The sequence below is a fragment of the Oncorhynchus mykiss genome, chromosome 17 (assembly GCF_013265735.2).
Source record: "Oncorhynchus mykiss isolate Arlee chromosome 17, USDA_OmykA_1.1, whole genome shotgun sequence".
Lineage (NCBI taxonomy): Eukaryota > Metazoa > Chordata > Actinopteri > Salmoniformes > Salmonidae > Oncorhynchus > Oncorhynchus mykiss.
Window position 1 is genome coordinate 51,790,468 of NC_048581.1, and position 18,381 is coordinate 51,808,848.

The 18,381-nt window shown below is 43.9% G+C and overlaps 1 protein-coding gene across 7 annotated transcripts in view; it reads right to left on the minus strand.

Annotated features, from left to right (window-relative positions):
- LOC110493208 (pleckstrin homology domain-containing family A member 6) overlaps positions 1-18,381 on the minus strand; it is a 168,738-nt gene that overhangs the window by 86,431 nt on the left and 63,926 nt on the right. For 6 of the 7 annotated variants that reach the window (XM_036950069.1, XM_036950072.1, XM_036950071.1 and 3 more), the window contains one exon: positions 9,531-9,623. The exons of the other annotated variant lie outside the window; for it this stretch is intronic. The gene's annotated coding sequence lies outside the window, so the exon portion shown is untranslated. The remainder of the gene's footprint in view (positions 1-9,530; positions 9,624-18,381) is intronic. 7 annotated transcript variants of the gene reach the window in all.

Here is an 18,381-nt window from a genome sequence, read left to right on the forward strand (position 1 = left end):
GACTGATTTGGGTATATGGAGAGACATTTTTTTTATTTTCAGTCTGCAGCATTGGTCTTGTGTAGTGTTTGAATAGTTGCACTTTCTCTGTGTACTTAATTTACAATACTCTAATCACTGACAATTAGACTTGCTAAAAGTGTTTTAGGTTAGCAACAGCCGTGTAACTGGTTCAAAAATATTGAAGTCATATGAAGTCATATGAAATGTGTGTGTTTCGTATGGTAACAAAATATTATTTTTATGAAGTCGTGTATAGTTTTGACAAGTGTTCCATTTTGCAAATTATCTGAGGTGTTGTGCTGGTGGTGCTGGTGGTGTTGTGTTTTGACAAACCGGGCCCTGTTTTCAAAATTGTGCTTAAACAATTCAACTGTAATACGATCAGGTCCTTTGTCTCCCTCAACGTCAGCAAGACGAACTGATCATGGACAACTACAGGAAATGGAGGGCCGAGCACGCCCCCATTCACATCGATGGGGCTATAGTGGAGCAGGTCGAGAGCTTCAAAGTTCTACAGCGGCACCATTGAGAACATTTTGAATGGCTGCATCACCGCTTGGTATGGACACTGCATGGCATCCGATCGCAAGGCGCTGCAGAGGGTAGAGCATACAGTCCATTACATAACTGGGGCCAAGCTCCCTGCCATGTCGGCCCTCTATACCAGGCGGTGTCAGAGGAAAGCCCTAAAAACTGTCAGACTTCAGCCACCCAAGTCATAGATTGTTCTCTCTGCTACTGCACGGCAAGCGGTACCGATGCACCAAGTCTGGAACCAACAGGACCCTGAACAGCTTCTACCCCAAACTATAAGACTGCTAAATAGTTCAATAGTTAACCAAATAGCTACATAGACTATCAGCAATGACCCTTTTTGCACTAACTTTTTGGACTCATCACCTAAGCTGCTGCTACTGTTTATTTCGTTCTAGTTATATGCACATATCTACCTCAAATAATCTGGACTGTGCACATCACGTACATTTTCAAATCTCACAGGCGCGTGCCTCTCTACCTCAACTGTTGGAAGAGAAGCCCAGTGAAAAGAAGCCAACTCTCTGTGTCTCCTTATTTATCCTGTTTTCAGGTTTGTGGCATTTATACGTTTGGTTTCTTTTCAAAGTCAAGAGATGACATGTTTATCTAAACTCATTTCATGTTTAATTGAAGTGTTTTGACTTAGTGGAAAAACCAGTGAGATTTTCTCATTCATATGAGTGTAGCCAAGCTAAGCTCGCTCACACACTTTGTATGTAAGTTAATGAGAACAAGATGGCGTCTCAGATTATTTTATTTCTGTTATAAACGTTTGTACATATAAACAACACTAATGAATCTCCACTGCCTCAAACCCTATTACAGGGGCTGAGTCACTGACTTACTGGTGCTCTTCCATGCCGTCCCTAGGAGGGGTGCGCCACTTAAGTAGGTTGAGTCACTGACGTGATTTTCCTATTCGGGTTGGCGCCCCCCCTTGGGTTCGTGCCGTGGGGGAGATCTTCGTGGGCTATACTCGGCCTTGTCTCAGTATAGTAAGTTGGTGGTTGAAGAGTAGTGGTGTGGGGGCTGTGCTTTGGCAAAGTGGGTGGGGTTATATCCTGCCTGTTTGGCCCTGTCCGGGGGTATTGTCGGATGTGGCCACAGTGCCTCAGCCTCCAATATTTATGCTGCAATAGTAAGGCTCATATTTTCTCCACTTCCTGTCTGACTGACGTGCCCAAAGTAAACTGCCTGTTGCTTTTTGAGAGCCCATTAGAAGGTATAGAGAAAACTTACAATCCAGTATGCAATTCCTATGGCTTCCACTGGATTTCATTTGTCTTTGTTCAAGGTTGTATGGCTTGTTTCTTCCCAAATGAGGAAGAATTAGGAGTTTTAGTACTGGGATACAGACTTGGAAATCAGTCTGCGAGCGCGACGAAGAGGACTCGCACCTGCTAATATTGTTTTCCTATTGAACATACTTTCTGTCTGAAATATTATAGTTTAATTACATTTTAGGGTACCTGAGGATTAAATAGAAATGTATTTTGACATGTTTTAACAAAGTTTAGCGGTAGCTTTTTGGAATCCTTTCTCTGCCTGTTGAACGAGTGGATTACTCAAATCGAAGGATTTTATCCTACAAAACGACACGCCATGTTGTAGCTGGGACCCTTTGGATGACAAGAAGATTTTCAAAAAGTAAGTGAATATTTAATCGCTATTTGTGAATTTATGGAACCTGTGCTGGTGGAAAAATATTTTGATGTGCGGCGCCGTCCTCAAACAATCGCATGGCATGCTGTCGGTGTAAAGTCTATTGTAAATTGGACAGTTAGATTAACAAGAATTTAAGCTTTTAGCTGATATAAGACACTTGTATGTTCCTAAATGTTTAATATCCATCATTTTGGGGATATTAGTGTCGGGGGGCTAGGGGGGCTAGGGTCAGTCTGTTATATCTGGAGTTTTTCTCCAGTCTTATCCGGTGTCCTGTGTGAATTTCTCTCTTTCTCTTTTTTCTCTCTCTCTTGGATGACCTGATCCCTAGGACCATGCTTCAGGACTACCTGGCCTGGTGACTCCTTGCTGTCCCGAGTCCACCTGGTTGTGCTGCTGCTCCAGTTTCAACTGTTCTGCCTGCGGTGCTGACCTGAGGTGCTGACCTGTTGCACCCTCTACAACCACTGTGATTATCATTATTTGACCTTGCTGGTCATCTATGAACATTTGAACATCTTGGCCATGTTCTGTTATAATCTCCACCCGGCACAGCCTGAAGAGGAATGGCCACCCCTCATAGCCTGGTTCCTCTCTAGGTTTCTTCCTAGGTTCCAGCCTATCTAGGGAGTTTTTCCTAGCCACCGTGCTTCTACACCTGCATTGCTTGCCGTTTGGGGTTTTAGGCTGGGTTTCTGTACAGCACTTTGTGACATCAGCTGATGTAAGAAGGGCTTTATAAATACATTCGATTGAATTTGATTGATGTATTTTAGATGTACTTTTTAGGTGTACTTTTCATGAAATTTCTATCTAACAGTTGCATGCTAATTGCTAACCACTAACGTTAGCTAGCTCAGCGCTAGGCGCTAGCTAGTCTACCATTTCTCCCTACTAGCTAGCCACTTTCAATTTATGTTGTAGTTGGCTAGCTGTTCATGGGTTTTTGTTACATTTCATACACAGACCTCTTCTTTAATTTGTTTGTACTGTTGCCCATGTGATGCATGGGTGTATATTTAGGGCTTTTGCACACCACCATATTCAGTGATAAACTAGCTAACAGTAGCTAGGTAACTAACCCTGTTCAAATCCTGACGCCTCATACATACTCACCTAGTACAACATACATGTTTTGCAAATGCAATTAGCTAGTAAAGTAGATTCTTCTAGAGATGTTTTTATTTAATTGGGTTTACTCCTGTATTACTCCTGGCCCTTGGGAATACAAAGTTCGTACATGGTCCTTTTACATGTTTCAAGTTATATATTTGAGTCTAGAAGAGTACAATGGAAACAAACGTTGAATTCCACCCACCTGATCAAGAGTTGCTGCTTTATCCCCCATAGTTCCTTAAATCAGAATTATGGTACTTTGTTGGAACACTAATTGCCTCTGTCTCAGAACTGAATTGACTGTTTTACTCAAAATAAGAGTAGTCATGAGCTTGGTACATATTTTGGCAAAAATTATGCTTCCTACAATAGTCCACTTGCCTGTAGCTCTGTGAACTGACAGTATTAAATACAAAACGTGTAGCTTGTTTGATTAGAATGACCTTTGGGTAGGTGTTTGTGGGTGATACAGCGAGTGCATGTAGCCAAAGGCATGCAGAGCCCCTTTAAACCAGGTGGAGAGATTTTTTTTTAATTCTCTCACAATAATACAGTAATTTCACAAGATATAAAACAATGTTCGGGGGGGACTACAATCAAGGCAAGTGATAAAGGTCAAAGGTTGGAATTCAGCTTTACTATCAATCTGGGTTTGGTGGGACTTGAGACTGATGCATTGGTTTACTGTATTCTATTGGTTCTAGTTGCACCGGAGCAACTTGGCAAGCCATACCACACAGATCATTTCTGGGGAGTTTTCATCAAGGCGACCTATATTCCACGGACCTCTCAACTCTGAACACAATGGAGGCTCTCTCTGGACCAAGCTGGATGACTCCTGTTAGTACTGTGCTTGATTCTTTAGAAAACACTTTTGTTGATCTTTGACAGGCTCGTTCATATTCCTCCGTATGAAAAGAATTGAGCAGATTACTGGCAGTGTCACACCTGCTCCCGCTCCCCCCCCCCCCCTGACGCTCAAGGGCGCCAGGCTCCCCAGCAGTGCGCACTCCTGCCATCATCATTACGCACACCTGCCTTCCCACCGTCACACGCATCAACGATTATTGGACTCACCGGGATTCAATCACATATGTCATTGCCTTCCCTATATCTGTCTGGTTCCACGCTCTGTTCCCTGCTTCTGCATCAATTGTCATATGTCCTTGTTTACCCGTGTGCTGACGCTGTTCCTGTCATGTTTTATGTCTGTTCCTGATTAAATGTTTGACTCCCCGTACCTGCTTCTCATCCCGGGCACCGGTCCTTACAGGCAGTAGTCATCCAGCTTGGCCCAGGGCTCCATGGGATTTAGTTTAGTTTCAGGCCCTTATTAGCCTAAATGCAGATTCAATTACCTGGTTTCTCCTGCTCTAACGAAATGAATAGTCATCCTTCAAGAAGTGTATTTGTGTGTTTTTTTTCAAGGAACTAAGAGTTATTTTAGTATAGGTGTGTTGTGGGGTGCTGGAAAAACTGTGATAGTGGTGCTTGAATGTTATTTCTGAAAAAGTGCAGGAACTCGTGTGATATTGATAATAATACCAACAAATAAAAGTCATTTATTAATTCATGAATTCCTAATTCGATGTTATTCATTCATTCATTTTAATATTTATGTTTTTAACATACCAGCCACTAAGGCAAGCTAGCAATGACTAGCATTAGCATTCAGTGGGGGCGGAGCTTGCACAACCTTGAGCTAGTGCACAGACATGCCATTTATGGGAGAGATGTGGGCAGACATGGACAGAGGTGTATTGCATAAGAGCAACTTCTAAATGTCTAAAATGTAAGCGTCAAAGGCGTGCACTGGAATTTCAAGATGTATCCTAGTAAGTGGGTAGACTTGTGTGGTCGTTTCTGGTGGTCTACTGAACCATTTCGGGGCATATACACGCGCCTGTGCACAAAAGTGGTTCTTCGCTAGAGATTTACGGGACGTGTGCAGGGCCAAACACTGCTGGACACGTGCTCTCAAATTTCCAGATACGGTACATTTTCGGACTTGTGCACTGGAGTGTTCGACCCATAAATGTGCCTTTTCATGCAGTGAATGTCACCATTTGCCCGAGTAAGACATTTCCTTTTTCATGTCCACCATTCGTTCCTAATGGCAGTTTTTCCCCTATGGTAGCAGAGGCTTGTACATGTGTAATCTGATGGAATGAAGGTGTTCTACTATCAGGAAGTCTGATAGTATGCATTACACACACTCAACCTGAGATAGTGAAGTGACTGGGTTGCTGATGTATCGGTCTGCTTTGCCTAGGTTTTATTCAATGTGTGGGCGTGTGTGTGACGACACAGATGAAACACGAGATGTATTGGGGATTGATGCAGAAAACCAGGCTGAGATATATGTTATACTCTTATTTCAATGACATAGATTTGTCCATATACAGTGGGTATAGAAAGACACCACCCCCTTTCAAAATGTTCACCATTTGTTGCCTTACAGCCTGAGATGAAAACACATCAAATGTGACATTTTCTGGCTTTATGTACACACACAGTAACCCACAATATCCAAGTAGAAAGTGAACATTGAAACAGTAAAATACCCTATTTGGAGAAGTGAACACCCACCCCTTAGAATTGCAATTGCAAACTTGCTGAGGTATAACCGACCACCTTCCAGATCACAAATCAAGCTAATTGGCTTGTATTGACTTTGATTAGTTCAGAATAAAAGCAGTTGTTGATAGAGGACTTCAATTCAAAGCAAAGAATCCACTATGGGCGGAAAGGTACTTTCAAAAGATGTACGAGATAAAGTTGTGGAAAGGCACAAGTCAGAGGATGGATATAAAAAGATTTCAAAGGCTTTGTCCCTCGGAGCACAGTTAATACCATTATTAAGAAGTAGAGGGGAGTATGGCACCACCCAGACCCTGCATAGATCAGACTGTCCCTCCAAACTGGATGACCGGGCAAGGAGGAGATTGATCAGAGAGGCTACCAAGAAGCCAATGGCGACTTTGAAGGAGCTTCAGGCCTTTATGGCAAAGACTGGTCAGTGTGTGGATGTGACCACAATATCACAAACGCTCCACAAATCTGGCTTCTATGGGAGGGTGGCGAGAGAAAAAAAAACACTCCTCAAAAAAAGCCACATCAAGTCTCGTTTGAGCTTTGCCAAAAAGCACATTGTAGATTCCGAGGCCAAGTGGCAAACGGTGCTGCGGACAGATGAGACCATAATTGAACTTTTTGGCCTGAACGCAAAACGATATGTCTGGCAAAAACCCAAAGGATATAGTAGCAATGCGTGGAGCAGGGTACCTGTGTCAGTTGTTATTCTATCATGTACAGTGGTCGAACGTAGAGGATAATCCCGTACCTTAAGAGCTAGTTAAATAACGTCAATTATTTCTGTGAAGAAAACAAGAGTGCCACAAAAATCACTGCGTGGACACTGTATAGATGTATTTTCTCTACCATGTTTGAGTATCTCCAATCTCTCTCAATCACACACACACACACACACACACACACACACACACACACACACACACACACACACACACACACACACACACACACACACACACACACACACACACAGAGAGAGTACTCAGGGAGCAGTATCAGGGCCAGCCAGAGGGTCAGTGTGTTAACAGCAGCCTTAGGAGGAGGAAGAGTTCTATTATCACTCAGAGACAAACACAAGGAGCGAGTGGGTGAGGAGAGAGAGTGTATACAGTAGGCCTAGAGTACATTTTGAGTCAGCATTTGTGTGTGTGTGTGGGCGGATTGGCTTTCTAACTCAAAATGCAATAATTCCTCTTACTGCTATCCAGTTCTTCATATAGATAATTGTGTTTCAGTTATACTGTTGTCAACCTCGCAATGTTTACAAGCAAGTCGATGCTGAGTTGTACCCAGAAATATCTCACATTTTCTTTGTGTGTGAGAAAGAAAGAGACGAAGGCTTCCCCCTTATTTTCTATTCATCTTCAATGTCCTTATTGAATTGTTCATATGAGCATTAATGCTTTATTTTGTCAAATGGCTTTCTTGAATAATGTCTCCTCGCTCAGTGTGAATTGATGAATATTCAGTCTCATGAATAGTTAATGGCCTATAAGAGATTTTCTCCATGCATTTTTGATCACTCCATTTTATATATAGCAGGAGAATGGTCTTTGGGTATTGTAATCCTTGTCGAAACCTACGGAGATGTAGACAGAAGTAGAGAAACTACAGATACACTGCATCTCAGAGTAGAAAGTCAGAGCTGGGTGGGTGCCTCTGGATACAAAGCGTAGCTAGAGGAACAGGCAATGGGTCTTGTAATTTGGAATTCCTCATTTAGAAATTGGAATTGCTCATTAAGAATTTAGAATTCCTCATCGGAAATGTCAAATTGCTCATTTGGAGTTTCTGATGAGTATCAGCCTCTGTCTTTCACCGTACTCATGTGCAATCTATTAAAAAACACGTTACTGTGTAAGCCTCAATGGAAACGCTTTCACCTCACGTACTGTAGGCAACAACCGGTTTAATCACATTGTACCAGGTACCTGTATGTAAGTACAGGTAGTTTCATAGTCCTTACCGATGCTAATTACTTGAATCCGAGTTAACACTAAAACGTGCACAACAAAAGAAGTAGGCCTAAGTGCAGGATCAACGCATGTACCTACGAGCCCGTTCCAATAACTAACATAGGGTTATTTCACTACTACTGCAATACTCTTTTATAAAGACCTATTTAAAGTCAAGCATAGCCGTCTGTTTTAATACAGCGTCGGGTCACTTGGCAGACTAGCTCTCTGATAGGGAACCAGAGGGGAGAGTTTGGACATGCGGTTGAGTTCACAGTCTTGTGATCGCTCCCACTTGTTGGCAGGTAGTTAGCTGGCAAACGTTCAGCACAGGGGCGCAGCGACCCGGTCGGGTTCCCAAACCTCAAACGCCTTCATTAGACTCTCTATCTGCCAGTGAGCCTCTGATAACAACTGAGCAGAGCTAGCCTTCTGACTATCAAACATGTAAGCCCTGAAACTGCATAACTCCCTTCTCACTCCTACAACATAACGACGAGTTGTGTGCTCTGGTGCTAATGATACGGTAGGCAAATGATGAATCATATAAACATTTCAGTAAACAAAGATTTCCAGTAAAAACTATGTCGCAGAGTGATGTAACAGCTACTCTGCCTTCCTAATATGGCCACGGCCCTAACCACATCACACAGGAAGGCCCAGGGACCAGAAGAGAAGAGGACCGGAGGAGGAGGAAGTTTAGTAATGAGTGCCCAATGGATGTTATTACCCAGAACCTGGCAAAGACCAATATTGAAACATTGTAACTAGCATAAGATTCAAACAAATACAATTTTGAGGGAAGCGGCAAAAATCAATTTGTCCGTCCGTTCTCGAACAACATACAGTACATTACCCAGAGATAAGACTCAATCCATTACCACATGGACACGACCGCAATCTCTGTGTACAAATCTGTAAATCTCAGCTCCACACAAAAAAACTCTGCCTTTCCCTTTCCTGCTGAAACCGGATAATATGCTGGGCATTACATGAAGGAATAACGACAGTATTTCCTTTTTGCAGGAATGAGGCAACAGTGACCCGAACAGACCGTTTTGTATTGTAATGTTATCTGACTGTTATGGTAATTTTATCTGAATGTAACCCAGAAAGAGTCGCTGCAGGCTTTGTGTAGATATGTAAATACGGACATAAATGAATAGTAATGTGATGTAGGCCTGCCTGGAAGTGTTAGTTATCATCACTTTATGCAGGGTGTGATCACGTCACTGCTGTGGTGAACCTGAGGGGATGTAGGCAAACTAGTGGGACACTACAGGGGTCCTCTCTGGAAATATTCCACAAAACATAAAAGTCCACCAGCACGTGCACACACATATGAAAAATACCCTATTAGGTTGGTTGTGAAAGAAAGAAGAGAGTACAGTCCAGCATGAAAAGGCTTCCTGATTCCCTCTCATATTCTTGGCCTCCAATTACTTAATTAGATACACGGAGCTGAGTGAACCACAAACACTTCAGGTTTTTGTTACTACTCTGTAGTTAATTCCGCATAGGGTGGCGCACAATCGGCCCAGCGTCACCCGGATTTGGCCGGGGTAGGCCGTCATTATAAATAAGAATTTGTTCTTAACTGACTTGCCTAGTTAAATAAAGGTTCAATTGAAGAAGAAAAAAAAGATGCATTGCACTCACCTTGTGTACCAGGTCTGAATCAGTCCCTGATTAGAAGGAGAGGATGAAAACCAGAACCAGAATTGGGCAGTCCCACACTAAGCCACCATTCAACTGTGGGAGGGAGGGAGAGAGAGAGAGAGAGAGAGAGAGACAGAGAGAGAAAGAGAGACAGAGAGAGAGAGCGAGAGAGAGAGCGAGAGAGCAAGAGAGAGAGAGAGAGAGCGAGAGAGAGAGAGAGAGAGAGAGAGAGAGAGAGAAAGAGAGACAGAGAGCGAGAGAGAGAGAGAGAGAGAGAGAGAGAGAGAGAGAGAGAGAGAGGGCGAGAGAAAAAAAAAGATGGGAGGAGTGTTGGGTTTAGTTGTATTGTGTATTGAGTGTATCCATGTCTAATGTATGACAACAGGCTGTTGAGGGTATTGATCTCTGGGTCTCTGTGTCTCTGGAGAGTGAGGCTCTCTCTGGCCTCAGTCTCCCCGCAAACAGATCAATGATGCCTGGGCAGAGACTGCTGACTGGGCCTTACTGGACCTTCCATGGAACAACCCCCACAATTACCATTAGCACAACACAATGCAGGGCAGCACAGTAACGTGATAGACAATAGCATCACGACATGGCACAGATCACAGGACAAATGCCTCAAAGAACACATATAAATGTACACACTGCGCCTCACCAAGATACACTAACAGTATACAGCTAAGCACCGTTTACAGCACTAACACACTACCAGGTAACAAGCACAAGATAATGCTACTTTCGTAGGTGATAACATGCTGACTTGCCCTAGAAAACTGATCCCCTTGAAAAATCCCTTGAGAAACATTGTGACAAGGTATTTAATGGTCTCCGAGTTTTTACAGCCCCTTGCCCCAGCCACCATGTGAAACAATAAACAGAAATCCACAGAAAGTCAACCAATCACAGGCTTTTAACCGGTCCCTAATCTCGGTAAACAGGTTGCAGGGTTGCGTAACTGCGTCATGAAACACGATCCGGCAGATCTGGATGTAATGTATCGGTTATGGATGTAGCATTTTCTGTACAGGTCATTATCGTGTGCCCAGAGGGCTGTAAATCTATCAGACGCACCCTGATGACATCATGTCCCCAGGGAGATGGATGGGGGCTCAATGCCAGGTCTATAGATCTTTCTCTCCCTCTCCCTCTCCCTTTCCCTCTCTCTCTCTCCCTTTATTTGATTTTTCTACCTTTCATTCTTAAGGGGAGGAGGACTAGAGGGAATGAGACCTGTCCGTATAGGCCAGGTTTGTGTGTTATTATAACATGGTTGGAGTCTTAATCACGCTGATGACAGATAGCCTCCGAGGTCTAAAGGGAGTTCTACTGTCAGAGAAATGAAATGTCTAATAGCAAACATGTGTATCGCTCCTCAGAGAGAGAGAAAGGGAGATATGGAGGGAGACAGAGCGATGGAGAGAAAGAGAGAGAAAGAGTGACTATCTGCCACCACATTTCTGCCTGTCAGTATCACTTTCTGAGATCCTACTATTTCCCTGTCACTCTACAGAATGCTTTCTCTGTGGAGGTTGAGGATTTGACCTTCAGTCTCGCTCTCAATGACAGATGAATGTATGAAAAGCCAGTGCACAAACAATCCCCTATTGGAGGTTTCATTTTGCCTGACCATTAGCCGCACAACAGAATAATAAAGGCATCATTTCAATCAGCACAAACAGATCGCCAGTTTCCCAGCTCTGACATGATGATGTATTTGCTTTCGTGGCATATACTGCAACGTTATTCTAAATGACACTTGGCCTACAAAGATATTAGAGCTGTGTACCAAATGTACTCTACTGTAGTAAGCTGGGTCGGACATTACCGCCCTCGGTAGACAAGGTCAAACACAAGCCTGTAATACAGTAATGGTAATTGCATGATTCTTTAATGGGATTGCTGTACTGCTGACAGAAATATGACCATATGAATTAGTCTAACATGTAATCTATTCCAAAACGGTTCATAGTATGGGACTTCATTATGGCTGGAGGGGAACTAGGCTAGGTTTGTTTCTGGGTTTGTCCCTCATTAACATCAAGAGTATCTCACAAACAGGCACGTATGCACACACGTCGTTGTAGGCTACACATATATTCACAAACAGCAACAAGTCCACCCACGCACACACACACACACACACACACACACACACACACACACGCAGGCTGATAAGATCATTGAGATTTAAAAAAGATTCACATGACCACAGCCTGCTTGCCAACAGTTATAAAGGCAGCAGCTGAGTGCCGAGTGCCAAGTCTGAGACAACACAATATTGTATCTGATAGCAGGAGGATATGAAGATCTAACGGTGACAACAGAGTCCCAAATGGCACCCTATTCCCTATGTAGTGTTTGAAATCCTTTTTTAAGGAAACATCACTGGTGAGTGAGTATGCACCGCAGACTCGTTACTATCCACTTACATGCTAGGACAGGAGAAAAGAGTAGTGAACATACTGTTCTAGCTAGAGGAGATGGCATTTGCAACTACACTACTATGTTCAAGTCAAACTCAGTATTGTCTTGCTCATGAGATGTTGTAGAATCTTTTCTATGTGTCAACTGTTACATATTTTGGAATTACTCACAACTCCCAATGGCTTTGATATTAACACTGGCACATTAAAACAAGTGAGCGGAACAGTCTCATTCTAGAGCAGACTAGCCCCCTCTAGTGTTGAATCAGCCCCACTTCGCTGTCCCTCTCTTGTCCCCCCACACCCACTGCAGCACTACTGAAACAGACCCCAGCTCTACTTAAAGACCATGCAGAGAGAGAGAGAGAGAGAGAGAGAGAGAGAGAGGTGGCTCCTGTCCCATTGTCTCAGAGAGAGAGAGAGAGAGAGAGAGAGAGAGAGAGAGAGAGAGAGAGAGAGAGATAGATAGATAGAGAGAGAGAGAGAGAGGTGGCTCCTGTCCCATTGTCTCAGAGAGAGAGAGAGAGAGAGAGAGAGAGAGAGAGAGAGAGAGAGAGAGAGAGAGAGAGAGATGGCTCCTGTCCCATTGTCTCAGAGAGAGAGAGAGAGAGAGAGAGAGAGAGAGAGAGAGAGAGAGAGAGAGAGAGAGAGAGAGAGAGAGAGAGAGAGAGGTGGCTCCTGTCCCATTGTCTCAGAGAGAGAGAGAGAGAGAGAGAGAGAGAGAGGTGGCTCCTATCCCATTGTCTCAGAGAGAGAGAGAGAGAGAGAGAGAGAGAGAGGTGGCTCCTGTCCCATTGTCTCAGAGAGAGAGAGAGAGGTGGCTCCTGTCCCATTGTCTCAGAGAGAGTTTCAGCTGTAGATGTCCAGAGCAGAGCATAACAAGGGACGTATCCGTGTCATCTCATTTTTGTGAGTCAGACAGAGTGTTTTTAACGGGACGCTGTGAGGAAAGTGATCCAATACCACTACTGTGAAAGCTGAAAGCCACGTAGGTCCGATAACAGTGAGTGGGGATTATGAATGAATAGGATCCTGGAGTGTGTGGTTGACTGTCATTCACAGCTCAGGCCTCTGGTTTTCATCCCCTCCTTTTAATCAGGGACTGATTCAGACCTGCTACACGGGGCGAGTGGAATGAACTGCCAGGTAGAAACAAATAACAGATGTGTTTCGGCCCTCCAAGACCGGAAGTGAACAGCCCTGTACTAAAGCAATTTTTTGGACCACACACTGCCTTCAAAAGAGTTAACCAACACTGCAAAATGTAGCCTACAAGCAACAAACTACTGCAAACGTGCCGTCAACGTTGTCATTTACTGACGCCCTAAGTAGATGAACCTCTGGCGCACCAAACCTTACCCTAAATTCACTTTATTGATCAGCGATGTTAACATCAATGCAAATCCTCCCAGCAGTTAATGTGTTTCTGGAGGCAGCTAGATGAAGTTCATAGACTAATGTGTCACTCAGTGCATTCACAAACTCAGTCAAAGCTGTTCTCTACAGAGGGAGAGACATACAAACACACAACGCACACACACACTTTTCTAATTACAAGGAGTAACTAAATCGTGCGTGTGTGTGTGTGTGTGTGTAATTGAGGGTAGAGTTCCTAAACTGCAGGCCCAGCAGCATGCAGAGCTGTGTCAACACAGGGGTGGACTGGCTGGATTTCAGTACAGTACAGGAGTCAGCAATCTATCATGGTTTAGGTGGACTTCAAACACCAGTCTCTACAGATGTATCCAAAAAGCAGTCAGGTTTACCAGATAATATCCTTTATGAAGTGTATTAATGCCGCATGTGTAGTATTGACTGAATTATGTCAGATAATGAGCGATAGGAGCAAAAATAACCACGCATAATGATTATTTTTGTAATAGAGAGGGGTAGCAACCTTAAATGAGCAACAGACCATTTGAAGACAATTTTTCTTGATGCCAAATAGAATGGAGAAGATTAGATTAGAAGATAACTCTGTTTGTGATGTCAGTCTGTTAAAGTATACTAAATAACACGTTCTGTCAATACACCATAATTCAAGGACATTCGTCAGTTTAGCAATCCAAATGTACAGTCTATTATATACAGTATGTCACCTCCTCCAGATCATGTCTGTCCGATGACCTCGCTTAGCATCTAGTGGAATCCTGACAGTCAGGCCACAGTTAAGCTGCCATACCCTGACAGGGTCATGCCAGACACACACGCATACACACACCAGCCAGAAACCCATTGCTGAAACCAATTCTTGTTTAGGCTAACATATGGCGCTCTGCCTTGTTTAGCAGTGAGGCCCAGTGATTCAGTATCCTCAAACACAACTTTGCCATTTGATTTGGGCACAGAAATGTGCTAACAATGGTCAAGTTCATCCTCCTCTAAATCTAGAGGCCAGTTAGTCAGTGGGGCGGGAAGGCAGCATACCACTGAGACAAAGAGACTAGCTAATCTCTGACAAGCAGAGAGGGAGAAGGGTCAGGCCTGGGAATGTTTTAGACAAATCACTCCTTGGACCAACGCAGCTGGAGTTTGTCAACCTCCTCACAGAGCTAACAAGACAGTCCAAGATAAGATGACAGGGAGGCTGAGGAGGAGGGAAGCATCATGACAAAACAGAACCATGAAGGAATGAACATTTACTGTTTTAACACATCCTATTCATCCCACTAACTCACACTGCCAGAGAAAATGAGAAAGGGCTCGTATAACGCTGGGACCGTGTTGGCTATCAACGAGACGTAATCCAAAGCAGTGATAGGGGAAGGATTATATGTCTGTCTACTTTTTCTGTGTGAAAGGCTAAGGTCTATATAGATTCACAGATGAACTATACTCCTGGACTCAAAGGGGAGTTGTTTTAAAAATGTAGACATACCCCAAAGTAATTAGAGAGCCATAAACAATACCTAGTCATGCTTACACTATCATAAAGATTAAGATCTCACCTTTTTGGTCAATTTTTTGTTTATACATTGCTGAGGTGTAGCCACTTTTGAAGACATAAGCTCAAGAACAGAGTACAGATATGATGCACAAATATGTTTTTCCCTAATCAACAAAATTGGGGGAACAGTGCTTGAAATGATTGAAATTCTTTCAAAATATAGTAACAATCAAATAATAAAAGACTTACTATAATATTTCACATTTCTTATGACTGTAAAATAAATATGATCATACTTAGTGACAGTACAAAATTGTCACCATTTAATATAACTGATGACAGAGTATTTTCTGCCCACTGTCTGCTGGCTCGTTACAACTTCAGCTTTAAGCAGAACGTGGTCTTGTTTAAATTCGACATAATTATTTTCTCTTTTTTCAGGTTCTGAGAAAATCATAGCGAGACTGCTTTTGCTGCAATCTCTAGGGTCTCCCCTTTCACATGCCGTATTGTAAGGGGAGCAGCGAGGTTCACAGGCAGTGGAATTCGATCCTTTGTCTGGATAGGCCAGAAAATGTGATGTGGTAGTCCCTATGCAAATGAGGTGTCAGGTTTCACGTTCTGCATCTCAGATAAGAGCAGAGAACGACGAGCGAAGCGGGACAACCAGCGCGTTCACGGAGTGCACAGCAATTGATGTCGCACCATTAACGGAGAGCTCCGTACACAAAAATGTCAGTCGGAATTGGTCCAGAACCACGCAAAGCCCCCAAAATAAGGGACTTAATGTTTAAGAGGTTTTAAACATGCTTTTAATCTGTAAAATGTATCTGGCTCTGTGATACTGTATCTGAATAGAACGTACAACAACAAGTCATCTGTTCTGTTGATTGTCTGTCAAACCTAAACCATATGATCCCTCCATCCTCTAAACACCACATGACATTAAATCAGAAGGCTGCAAAGGAACATTGCATATCATCTGCCTCCTCTTTAGCTCCCCACCCTCTTCCTCTCGGTGACGAGGATATCCGACTCCCTTCAATCTCTCCCATTTCCAATTATAGCCCTGTGTCAACATGGAGATGAGAGCGAGAAAGAGAGAAAGAAACAGATCTGGTTAAACAGCAGCTAGAGTGAGGAGGTAGGCATCTTCCATCTCAGATAAAAGAGGGGGAAACGGTGGAGAAGCTAGGGGGAAGCGGATGAGAAGCTAGGGGGAAGCGGAGAAGAAGCGGAGGAGAGGAAAGGGGGACCCGGAGGAGAGGCTGGCGCCTGGCCCTGGCCTTTAGTTATGGACAGGCAGATATTCATTCAGTCAGGCTAATTAGTGTATAACGTCCCTGTTAGCAATAGAAGCTAACCACTAACATAAACCATACGCCTGCTGCACTGCCACTGATACACAGAGAACAAACACACTGATAACATGTGGAACACTCAACTCATTGCTAACAACCCAGGAATGAGAACTGTGCTCATTGTGCTCATTACACAAACCACTCTGGTACAAAGACTATTCCCGGAGACATTAATGGCTTTGATATTTAGATGTTGCATGGGAGTCTATAATAGAGCTGCTTTGAGTCAGAATTGAACTAAGGTTGTGGTGAATAACCTCAGTCAGAGAGGTTCCTTTTTTTGGCCAATGTTCCAGAGCTGAATGCCTGGCTAACTAGCGTGAAGCATCTTTCCCTGATTACATTCACATAGAACTGGAGGAAATTGGCCCCTCCATCATCTAAATTTGTAAACCTCCTGACCCAATGCGTTTCAGTGAGCGCTAAAACAAAGAACTGATTTTGCGGGTCTCTTAGGAATTCCCCTGCTGTTAATTTTACAATTAGAAGCTTATCCAGCACAGCTTAGCTACTAGCGCCGACACAACCACACTAGCTAATCAGCTTGGTCACAGTGGTGAGGCTCTTAAACAAACGTGACCCACTTGTGTGTGTGTGTGTGTACATGCATGCAAGACTGTGTGTGGGTGCGTTATGGTGTGTGCGCTCGTGCGTACGTGCGTGTTAGCATTTGCGACTTTTATCTGGCACTGGAGACTGAATGAGTGGCAACTCACAGTGGAACCCCAGTGGCTTAAGTAAATGAATGCTCATAGCAAGCTTCTAATGCTACACACGGACTTCACAAATCTATGTATTTATGACATAGATAATGTACATGGAGAGATGACCTTTCTAATCATATAGTAATGTACATATTGGCATATCAGCAATACACTCAAAGCGAAAGCCTACTCTTCAGCCGTCAAGTTTTCTGGCTCCTTGTTTGACCACCACAGTGAGCTCAGTGCATAACACGTCCTCTCCCAACCCCAGTCTCACAGTGAGCTCAGTGCATAACACGTCCTCTCCCAACCCCAGTCTCACAGTGAGCTCAGTGCATAACACGTCCTCTCCCAACCCCAGTCTCACAGTGAGCTCAGTGCATAACACGTCCTCTCCCAACCCCAGTCTCACAGTGAGCTCAGTGCATAACACGTCCTCTCCCAACCCCAGTCTCACAGTGAGCTCAGTGCATAACACGTCCTCTCCCAACCCCAGTCCCACAGTGAGCTCAGTGCATAACACGTCCTCTCCCAACCCCAGTCCCACAGTGAGCTCAGTGCATAACACGTCCTCTCCCAACTCCAGTCTCACAGTGAGCTCAGTGCATAACACGTCCTCTCCCAACCCCAGTCCCACAGTGAGCTCAGTGCATAACACGTCCTCTCCCAACTCCAGTCCCACAGTGAGCTCAGTGCATAACACGTCCTCTCCCAACTCCAGTCTCACAGTGAGCTCAGTGCATAACACGTCCTCTCCCAACCCCAGTCCCACAGTGAGCTCAGTGCATAACACGTCCTCTCCCAACCCCAGTCCCACAGTGAGCTCAGTGCATAACACGTCCTCTCCCAACCCCAGTCCCAGGTCTCCAGGAGGGATTCAACAGCATACCGTTTCACAACAGCATACCAGCATTGACTGTGGCCAATGCTATCTACGACATCAGAACAACATACAGTCTCACTGAAGTTCTTACTACGATCAAAATCAAGTTTCTAGAATGCACTCTCGGAAGCAAATAAATCCTGCCAGAAGTCGAGAGGGCCTAGCACCATAAGGTTATGCTGCATTTTTATCAAAATTATTGCGTTATTGACATAGTACTCTAGATACCCCGATTCATGTTGTTAAGTTCAAAAGAATATAATTTAACAATTGCTGGCACCATTCAAACCGATGAGGGTTTGGTACTTTAAAACCAATTGTTTCAGAATCCTCATTTTGCAGATAGAACCCTATAGTCCCAAAACTCTCAAAGAGCTGGATTATTTTCATCCCATTCCCGGTTTTACAGAGGGAAGATTCCCGTTAAGCACACATTCCAGCTACAAAGGGGCGTTGCCGGTACATTCCAGCTGCAGAGGGACCATGCCGGAACATTCCAGGCCATAAAATCCCCCATCCGTCTCTCTATCCCTGACTCTGTCTTCACTCTCTCTCTCCACCGGCACACTCAGACTCTCGTTAACTCCACA